The sequence below is a fragment of the Chlorocebus sabaeus genome, chromosome 12 (genome assembly GCF_047675955.1).
Source record: "Chlorocebus sabaeus isolate Y175 chromosome 12, mChlSab1.0.hap1, whole genome shotgun sequence".
NCBI classification, from domain to species: domain Eukaryota; kingdom Metazoa; phylum Chordata; class Mammalia; order Primates; family Cercopithecidae; genus Chlorocebus; species Chlorocebus sabaeus.
In genome coordinates, this window is record NC_132915.1 from 104,217,734 (window position 1) to 104,229,067 (window position 11,334).

An 11,334-nucleotide genomic window follows, 5' to 3' on the forward strand; every position below is an offset into this window, starting at 1 on the left:
TGAGCAAAACTCCATCTCAAAAAGAGAAAAATAAAAGAAAGAAAGAAAGACAAGCCCTCACTTTGGGAGGCTAAAGTGGGAAGGTCACTTGAATCCAGGAGTTTGAGACCAGCAAGGGCAATGTAGTGAGATCCTGTCTCTACAAAAAATTTAAAAATTAGTGAGGTATGGTGGCACGTGCCTGTAATCCCAGCTACTCAGGAGGATCTCTTGAACCCAGAGGGTTGAGGCTTTAGTAAGTCATGATGGTGCACTGCACTGCAGCCTGGGTGACAGAAGGAGACCCTGCCTCTAAAAGTTTTTAATTCCAAAAAAGCAAGCCTCAACAAAATGCTGCCTATAATAAACCTACTTTAAATGTAAAGACAGAAATAGTTTCAAAGTAAGAGGCTGAAAGAAGATATAGTTTTGATATAGCAAGCCAAATTCAGCAGCATATTAAAATAACAATATACTATGACCGAGTGAGATGTGGGAGTGGGATTTATTGTTGGAATTCAAGGACGGTTCAGGGTATGAAAATCAAGCACTGTAGGCTGGGCTCAGTGGCTCACACCTGCAATCCCAGCAATTTGGGAGCCTGAGGTGGGCAGATCACCTGAGGTCAGGAAATCAAGACTAGCCTGGCCAATATGGTGAAACCCTGTCTCAACTAAAAATACAAAAATTAGCCAGGTGTGGTGGCAGGTGGCTGTAGTCCTAGCTACTCAGGAGGCCAAGGCAGAAGAATCACTTGAACCCGGGAGGTGGAGGTTGCAGTGATCTGAGATCAAGCCACTGCACTCCAGCCTGGGTGACAGAGCAAGACCCTGTCTCAAAAAAAAAAAAAAAAAAAAAAAAAAAAAAAATTGGCCAGGCGCCATGGCTCATGCCTGTAATCCCAGCACTTTCAGAGGCCGAGGTAGGTGGATCACCAGGTCAGGAGTTCGAGACCAGCCTGAGCAAGATGGCGAAACCGTCTCTACTAAAAATACAAAAATTAGCCAGGTGTGGTGGCAGGTGTCTGTAATCCCAGCTACTTGAGAGGCTGAGACAGGAGAATTGCTTGCACCCTGGAGGAAGAGGTTGCAGTGAGCCGAGATCAGGCCACTGCACTCTAGCATGGGCAACAGAGCAAGACTCTGTTTAAAAAAAAAAAAAAGAAGAAAGAAAACCTTAACTAATGCACAAAAATTTATTAGAGCCAATAAATGAATTTAGCAGAGTTGCAAGATACAAAAGCAACACGCAAAAATCAGTTGCATTTCCATATACTTTTTTTTTTCTTCTTTTTGAGACCGAGTTTTGCTCTTGTTGCCCAGGCTGGAGTGTAATGGCGCAATCTCGGCTCACTATAACCTCTGCCTCCCGGGTTCAAGTGATTCTCCTGCCTCAGTCTCCCTAGTAGCTGGGATTACAGGCACGCGCCACCACGCCTGGCTAATTTTGTATTTTTTAGTAGAGACAGGGTTTCCCCATGTTGGTCAAGCTGGTCTCAAACTTCCCACCTCAGGTGATCTGCCTGCCTCAGCCTCCCAAAGTGCTGGGATTACAGGTGTAAGCCACCACTCCCGGCTGTATTTCCATATACTTTTTTAAAAAATCTGAAAAAGAATTTAATAAAACCAGTTCCATTTACAAGAGTATCAAAAAGAATAAAATATGATAAATTTAACCAAGGAGGTAAAAGACTTGTACACTGAAAACTACAAAACATTGCTAAACAAAATTAAAGAATACCTAACTAGGCTGGGTACAGTGGCTCACACCTGTAATCCCAGCACTTTGGGAGACCGAGGCTGGCAGATCACCTGAGGTCAGGAATTCAAGACCAGCCTGGCCAACACGGTGAAACCCCGTCTTTACTAAAAATACAAAAATTAGCCAGGCATAGTGGCAGACGCCTTTAATCCCAGCTACTCGGGAGGCTGAGGCAGGAGAATCATTTGAACCCAGGGGGGCAGAGGTTGCAGTGAGCCAAGATTGTACCACTGCACCCCAGCCTGGGCAACAGAGTGAGACTCTGTCTCAAAAAAAAAAAAAAAAAAAATTCCCCGCTGGGCTCAGTGGCTCACGCCTGTAATCCCAGCACTTTGGGAGGCCGAGGCGGACGGATCACGAGGTCAGGAGATTGAGACCAGCCTGGCCAACATGGTGAAACCCATTCTCTACTAAAAATACAAAAATTAGCTGGGCATGGTGGCACATCTGTAGTCTCAGCTACTCAGGAGGCTGAGGCAGGAGAATCACTTGAACCCGGGATACAGAGGTTGCAGTGAGCTAAGATCGCACCATTGCACTCCAGCCTGGGAGACAGGGCAAGACTGTGTCTAAAAAAAAAGAAAAGAAAAAAAAGAAAAAAAAAGTCCCAATGGTGGTTTTTGAAATACAGAAAAATTCATTCTAATATTCCAATGGAATCTCAAGGTACCCTTGGTAGCAGAAACAAACTTGAAAAAGAACAAAGTTAGAGAACTCAAATGCAAATCAAAACCACAGTGAGATGCCACTTCTCACCTACTAGGATGAGTATCATTTAAAAAAAGAAAGCTGGCGTGGTGGCTCATACCTGTAATCCCAGCACTTTGGGAGGCCGAGGTGGACGGATCACCTGAGATCAGGAGTTCGAGACTAGCCTGACCGACGTGGAGAAACCCCGTCGCTACTAAAAATACAAAATTAGCCAGGCATGGTGGCATATGCCATGTGCCTGTAGTCCCCACTACTCAGGAGGCTGAGGCAGGAGAATCATTTGAACCCAGGAGGCGGAGGTTGCAGTGAGCTGAGATTGCACCATTGCACTCCAGTCTGGGCAACAAGAGCGAAACTCTGTCTCAAAATACAATTAAAATAAAGAGTCATGGTGGCCCATGGCTGTAATCCCAGCACTTTGGGAGGCCAAGGCAGGCAGACAACTTGAGCCGAGGAGTTCAAGACCAGCCTAGGCAACGTGGTGAAAACGCATCCCTACAAAAAATACAAAAATTAGCCAGGCGTGGTGGCACTTGCCTATGGTCTGAGCTACTTGGGAGGCTGAAGTGGGAGGATTGCTTGAGCCTAGGAGGCAGAGGTTGTAGTGAGATGAGATTGTGCCACTGCACTCCAGCCTGGGTAGCAGAGTAAGATCCTGTCTCAGAAAAAAATAAAAAAATAAAAAAATAAAGCTTATTAACAATAACAAGAGATTGGAATCACAGGGAATTGGTTAATAAGAAGTTTTTAAAAAAACTCTAAAGAATATAGGAATAGCAGATATAAGGAGCAGATAATACCCCTTGGGGTAAGATACAGCTCTTAAAGAAACGGACTTCCCCAGAGATCCAAACCTTGTTAGAAAGACAAGGCAACTGGGCACGGTGGCTCACGCCTGTAATCCCAGCACTTTGGGAGGCCAAGGAGGGCAGATCACAAGGTCAGGAGATTGAGACCATCCTGGCTGACATGGTGAAACCCCGTCTCTACTAAAAACACAAAAAATTAGCCTGGTGTGGTGGTGGGTGCCTGTAGTCTCAGCTACTCAGGAGGCTGAGGCAAGAGAATGGCGTGAACCTGGGAGGCAGAGCTTGCAGTGAGCCGAGATCATGCCACTGCACTCCAGCCTGGGTGACAGAGCGAGACTCCATCTAAAAAAAAAAAAAAAAAAAATTAGCTGGGCTTGGTGGCATGTGCCTGTAGTCCCAGTCACTTGGGAGGCTGAGGCAGAAGAATCGCCTGAACCCGGGAGGTAGAGGTTGCAGGGAGCTGAAATTGTGCCACTGCACTTCGGCCTGGAGACAGAGCAAGACTCTGTATCAAACAAAAAAAAAAAAAAAAAAGAAAGGAAAAGGCTGTGGCTCACTGAATGGTAGCAAAGTCATGGTGATGCTGTACTGATGAAACTTTCTGGAAATCTACCTTTGAAACTTGCTGGAAATCAGCTGTGGTGTCATGTTGAAACCAACCCAATTGTCCCACAGAACTGATGTGTATGGTTTATTTTGAATAAATGTAGAAGTTGACCTTCAGAAGTCTTGAAACTTGAAAATGTTACACTTGTCTTATCTGAATTTCTTTCCCAGAAAACCAACTATCAGGCCTCCCAGATAGATAGTATCAAGGAACTGAAACTTCCCAGATCACAGCATCCGTATAATGAGACACCAGACCCTTCACTAGTCATGATTACCTGACCACCTGCCACCTGCTTCCTGTTGAACAACTCCTCTATCCTATCCTCCCCTAATTCCTGTTTTCCTGTATGTAGCTACTTTTCTTTTCTGCTGTATACACTTCTAATTTTAGTTGGTCAGTGAGATGGATTAGAAGCTGATCTCCCACCTCCTTGGCTGCAGTACCTGATTAAAGCTTTCTTTCCCGGCAGTACTGGCTGCCTCAGTGATTGGCTTTCTATGCAGCCAGCAAGACCTAGACGAAACCCCTGGTGTTTTGGTAATAATGTCACAGAACTTGCCAGAAACCAGCCATCTAAGGTTCTTGGGAGAGCTATTTACGGGGAAGTGTCCCACCAGAGGCTCCTTTCTGAAAATAATGCCAGAGAAGAATGGTGGGAGACATTCGTGGCTACTGGCAATGAAATAGTAGGCAGGGCCGGGCGCGGTGGCTCAAGCCTGTAATCCCAGCACTTTGGGAGGCCGAGACGGGCGGATCACGAGGTCAGGAGATCGAGACCATCCTGGCGAACACGGTGAAACCCCGTCTCTACTAAAAATACAAAAAATTAGCCGGGCGAGGTGGCGGGCGCCTGTAGTCCCAGCTACTCGGGAGGCTGAGGCAGGAGAATGGCGTAAACCCGGGAGGCGGAGCTTGCAGTGAGCTGAGATCCGGCCACTGCACTCCAGCCTGGGAGACAGAGCGAGACTCCGTCTCAAAAAAAAAAAAAAAAAAAAAAGAAATAGTAGGCAGGTGCTGGACAAGTCCCTTGTTCTGTAGAAGCCTGCCTACCACGCACACCAGAATTGGAAAGGAAAACCCATTCTATCCAGGAAAAAATAGTTAAAGGTCCTAAATCCATTTCCTCAGAGCAGGAAATGATGAGAGAATTTGAAGCTGAGAGTCAAGAAATTGATTACTGGCACATAGTGTAATCTTTTTACATCATTTGACTTTTATGTTAGCAGCTTTGGAAACTATTTATTTCCGAAATTAGTTTGTTGTTGTTTGTTTGTTTTTGAGACAGGATTTTGTTCTGCTATGCCAGCTGGAGTGCAGTGGTATAGCACAGCTCACTGCAGCCTCAAACACCTAGGTTCAAGCAACTCTCCTGCCTCAACCTCCCAAGCAGCTAGGACTACAGGTGTGTGCCACCATGCCCTGCTAATTATTTCTGTTAAATTTTTGTAGGCTGGGTATGGAGCTCACTCCTGTAATCCCAGCACTTTAGGAGGCTGAGGCAGGTGGACTGCTTGAGCTCAGGAGTTCGAGATCAGCCTGGGCAACATGGCAAAACCCTGTCTCTACAAAAAATACAAAAAATTAGCCAGGCATGTTGCCACAGGTATGTGCTCCCAGCTACTCAGGAGGTTGAGGCAGAGGATCTCTTGAGCCCAGAAGGTTGAGGCTGCAGTGAGCCAAGATCCCACCACTGTACTCAGCCTGGGTGGCACAGTGAGACCATATCTCAAAAAAAAAAAAAGAATTTTTTTTTTAAAGATGGGATCTTGCTATATTGCACAGGCTAGTCTTGAACTCTTGACCTCAAGTGGTCCTCCTGCCTTGGCCTCCCAAAGTGCTGGGATTACAGATCATCTTGTTCAGCCTATTTCCAAAATTTTTCATTACCCCAAATAGAAACTGTACCCATTAAGCCATAACTCCCCATTCTCCATCTCCATAGTCCCTGATGACATCTAATCCACTTTTATTTTTTATAAATTTGCATCTCCTAGCTACCTTATACAAGTACAATCATACAGTGTTTGTCCTTTTGTGACCGGCTGTGATCGTTAGCATAATGTCTTCAAGGTTCATCATATTGTAGCATGTAAAAAAAACCGTGATATGAGGCCGGGTGTGGTGGCTCATGCCTGTAATCCCAGCACTTTGGGAGGCCAAGACGGGCGGATCATGAGGACAGGAGATCAAGACCATCCTGGCTAACATGGTGAAAACCCATCTCTACTAAAAATACAAAACATTAGCTGGGCGTGGTGGTGGGCGCCTGTAGTCCCAGCTACTCAGGAGGCTGAGGCAGGAGAATGGTGTGAACCCGGGAGGCGGAACTTACAGTGAGCCGAGATCATGCCGCCGTACTCCAGCCTGGGCAACAGAGCAAGACTGTCTCAAAAAAACAAAAAAAAAAAAACAAAAAAAACCCCCCATGATATGTATATACAACATTTTGTTTATCCATTCATCTGCTGATGGTCACATGAAGTGTGTCCACCCTTTGGCTATTGGAAATAGTGCTGCAATTGGCATACAACTATCTGTTCCTGCTTTTTCTTTTTTTTTTTTTTTTCTCACTCTGTCACCCAGGCTGGAGTGCAGTGGATTGATCATGGCTCACTGCAGCCTCCAACCTCCCAGGCTCAAGTGATCCTCCCACCTTAGCCTCCTGAGTAGCTGGGACACCAGGTGTGTGCTGCCATGACTGGATAAATTTTAAGATTTTTTGTAGAGATGGGGGTCTCATTATGTTGCCCAAGCTGGTCTGGAATTCCTGCCTCAAGCAATCCTCCTGCCTTGGCCTCCCAGAGTGCTGCGATTACAAGCATGAGCCACTGCACCCAGCCCTGTCCATGCTTTCAATGCCTAGGAGTGGAAGTGCTGAGTCATAGGGTAATTCTATGTTTAGCTTTTTGAGGAACTGTCATGCTATTTTCCATAGCAGCTGCACCATTTTACATTCCCTCCAGCACATGTGTGGGTTTCTATCTCTCCACATGCTTGTCAGCAATTATTACTGTCTCTTTTTTTTTCTTTTTGTTTTTTGAGACAGGGTCTCACTCTGTAGCCTGGAGTACAGTGGCATGATCTCAGCTCACTGCAATCTCTGCACTGCAGCCTGGAGACAGAACGAGGCCTCGTCCTGGGCTAGGGGGGAATGTGGTGGTGGGGATTGAAAAATGTACAATAGGCCAGGTGCAGAGGCTGGCCTATCTCAGTACTTTGGGAGGCCACAAGGTCAGGAGATCGAGACCATCCTGGCCAACATTGTGAAACCCCGTCTCTACTAAAAATACGAAAACTAGCCGGGTGTGGTGGCGGGTACCTGTAATCCCAGCTACTTAGGAGGCTGAGGCAGGAGAATCGCTTTAACCTTGGAGGCAGAGGTTACAGTGAGTTGAGATTGTGCCATGGCACTCCAGCCCAGCCAACAACAGTGAAACTGTTTCCAAAAAAAAAAAAAAAAAAAAAAGTACAATAAAGAATGGGCAATGGGACCAGGCACGGTGGCTCATGACTGTAATCTCAGCACTTTGGGAGGCCAAGGTGGGGAGATCACCTGAGGTCAGGAGTTCAAGACCAGCCTACCCAACACGGAGAAACTCGTCTCTACTAAAAATACAAAAATTAGCCGGGCATAGTGGCGCGTGCCTGTAATCCCAGCTACTTGGGAGGCTGAGGTAGGAGAATTGCTTGAACTCAGAAGGCGGAGGTTGCGGTGAGCGGAGATTGTACCACTGCACTAAAAAAAGGAATGGGCAATAGAAGGCCAGGTGCTGCCGGACACAGTGGCTCATGTCTGTAATCCCAGGACTTTGGGAGGCCAAGGCGGGAGAATCACCTGAGGTCAGGAGTTCGAGGCCAGCCTGGCCAACATGATGAAAACTTGTCTCTACTAAAAATACAAATTTTTTTTAAATAAAAAAATATAAAAATCAGCCAAGCACGGTGGTATGAACCTTTAATCCTAGCTACTTGGAGGCTGAGGCAGGAGAATCACTTGAACCCAGAAGGCAGAGGTTGCCGTGAGCTGGAGATCACCCCATTGCACTCTGGCTTTGGCAACAAGAGTGAGATTCCATCTCAAGAAAAAAAAAAAAAAAAAAAGAAGGCCAGGAGCAGTGGCTCATGCCTGTAATCCCAGCGCTTTGGAAGGGTGAGGTGGGCAGACACTTGAGATCAGGAGTTTGAGACCAGCCTGGCCAACATGATAAAACCCTATCTCTACCTCAAAATACAAAAATCAACTGGGAGTGGTGGCATGCGCCTGTAGTCCCAGCTTCCCAGTAGGCAGAGATTGCGCCACTGCTCTCCAGCCTGGGTGACAGAGTGTCTCCAAAAAAAAGAATGAAGAGTATATATGGATAGCAAACATGTGAAGAGATGCTCAACATCATATGTCTTTAGGGAAATGCATGTTAAAGCAGGAGATACCACTTCACATCTACTGAAATGTCTAAGATTAAAAAGACTGACCACATCAAGTATTGGTGAGGATGTGGTACAATAGCAACTCTTATACACTGCTGGGGTAGGTGTTAAATAATACAACCATTTTGGAAAATATTTAAGCAGTTTCTTTTTTGTTGTTGTTTTCTTTCTATTTATTTATTTATTTATTGAAATGGACTCTCACTCTGTTGCCAGGCTGGAGTGCAGTGGCGTGATCTCGGTTCACTGCAACTTCTGTCCCGGGTTCGAGCGATTCTCCTGCCTCAGCCTCCTGAGTAGTTGGGACTACAGGCACCCGCCACCATGTCCAGCTAGTTTTTTGTATTTTTAGTAGAGACAGGGTTTCACCATGTTGGCCAGGATGGTCTCGATCTCTTGACCTGATGATCCGCCTGCCCCAGCCTCCCAAAGTGCTGGGATTACAGGCGTGAGCTATTGCGCCCGGCCTATTTATTTATTTATTTATTTTTATTTTTATTTTTTTTGAGACAGAGTCTCACTCTGTTGTCCAGGCTGGAGTACAGTGCCAGGATCTTGGCTCACTGCAACCAATGAATGGATAAATTACGGTATATTCGTATAGTAGAATCTACACAGCAACAAAAAGGAATGACGCGATGATACATGTTACAACATATATAAATCTCAAAATAATTATGTTGAATTAAAGAAGCCAGATAAAAAGAAGTATATAGTTCATGCTTCCCTTTATATAAAATTCTGGAAAATGCAAACACATCTGTGGTGACAGAAAGCACATCAGTGGTTGCCTGGGTATAGGGTGGGTGGAGTGGGCAGAAAGAGGGTGGGAAGAAATAGCAAGGGGCAGGAGGAATGTTTTGGGGACTAATAGGTGTGTTTATTATTTTAATTTTGGTGATGGTTTCATAGGTATATATACACACACATATATATATAGAGAGAGAGAAATTGTAATCTTAAAATGTGTGCTTTAGGCCAGGTGTGGTGGCTCAAGCCTGTAATCCCAGCACTTTGGGAGGCCAAGGCGGGCAGATCACGAGGTCAAGAGATCGAGACCATCCTGGCCAACATGGTGAAACCAGGTCTTTACTAAAAATACAAAAATTAGCTGAGCGTGGTGGTGGGCGCCTGTAATCCTAGCTACTTGGTAGGCTGAGGCAGGAGAATAGCTTCAACCCGTGAGGTAGAAGTTGTAGTGAGCTGAAATCTCACCACTGTACTCCAGCCTGGGTGACAGTGGGAGACTCCATCTCAAAAAAAAAAAAAAAAAAATTAGCCAGGTGTGGTGGTATGTGCCCGTAATCCCATCTACTTGGGAGGCTGAGGCAGGAGAATCACTTGAACCTGGGAGTTGGAGGTTGCAGTGAGCTGAGATCAGGCCACTGTACTCCAGCCTGGGAGTCAGAGGACTGAGACTCCATCTCAAAATAAAAAAATTTAAAATATTTAAAAATAAGGCCAGGCACGGTGGCTCACACCTGTAATCCTAGCACTTTGGGAGGCCAAGGTGGGTGGATAACGAAGTCCGGAGATCGAAACCATCGTGGCCAAAATGGTGAAACCCCATCTCTACTAAAAATACAAAAATTAGCCAGGCATGGTGGCGTGCGTCTGTAATCCCAGCTACTCAGGAGACTGAAGCAGGAGAATCGCTTGAACCCAGGAGGTGGACGTTGCAGTGAGCCGAGATTGCATCACTGAACTCCAGCCTGGGCGACAGAGTGAGACTCCATCCCTCCAAAAAAAAAAAAAAAAAAAAAAAAAAAGCATGGTTTATGGAATGTCAGTTATATCTTAATAAAGCTGTTAAAATTGTACTAAAATAAAACCATTGGTGGAAGCTGGGTGAAGAATACAAAGAACCTCCTGTATTATCATGGTAACTTTCTGTTCAATTACAATGTTTCAAAAATAAAGAATTTAAAAGGTTTTTAAAAATAAGTGTACAAGGCCAGGCATGGTGGCTCATGCCTGTAATGCCAGCACTTTGGGAGGCCGAGGTGGGTGGATTACCTGAGGTCAGGAGTTGGAGACCAGCCAGGCCAACATGGTGAAACCCTGTCTCTACTAAAAATACAAAAATTAGTTGGTTGTGGTGGCAGGAGCCTGTAATCCCAGCTACTTGAGAGATTGAGACAGGAGAATTGCTTGAACCTGGGAGGGGGAGGTTGCAGTGAGCCGAGATGGACCCATTGCATTCCAGCCTGGGTGACAGAATGAGACTCTGTCTATAAAAAAAAAAAAAAAAGCATACACATTTGTTTAAAAAATAGCATAAATACTTGTCAAATTGCTTTGTGAAAGGCTGTATCAGTTTAACTCTATTTATTTATTTATTTTAGATGGAGTTGTGCTCTTGTTGCCCAGGCTGGAGTGCAGTGGTGTAATCTCGGCTCACTACAACCTCCACCTCCTGGGTTCAAGCGATTCTCCTGCCTCAGCCTCCTGAGTAGCTGGGATTACAGGCATGCATCACCAAGCCCGGTTAGTTTTTTCTGTATTTTTTTGTAGTGATGGGGTTTCTCCACATTGGTCAGGCTGGTCTCAAACACCCAACCTCAGGTGATCTACCCATCTCAGCCTCCCAAAATGCTGGGATTACAGGCATGAGCCACCGCGCCTGGCCTATTTATTTTTGAGACAGGGTCTCCCTCTGTCACCCAGGCTGCAGTGCAGTGGTGCAATCATGGTTCACCCTATCCTGGAACTCCTGCCCTCAAGCAAGCCTCCAGTCTCAGTCTCCCAAGTAGATGGGACTACAGCTATGGGCCACTATACTCAGTTATTTTATTTTTTTTTGAGACTGTGTCTGGCTCTGTCACCAAGCTGCAGTGCAGCGGTGCAATCTTGGCTCACTGCAACCTCTGCCTCTCAGGTTCAAGCAATTCTCCTGCCTCAGCCTCCTGAGTAGCTGGGATTACAGGTGAGCATCACCACACCCGGCTAATTTTTGTATTTTTAGTAGAGACGGGGTTTCACCTTGTTGGTCAGGCTGGTCTCAAACTCCTGACCTCGTGATCTGCCCGCTTCAGCCTC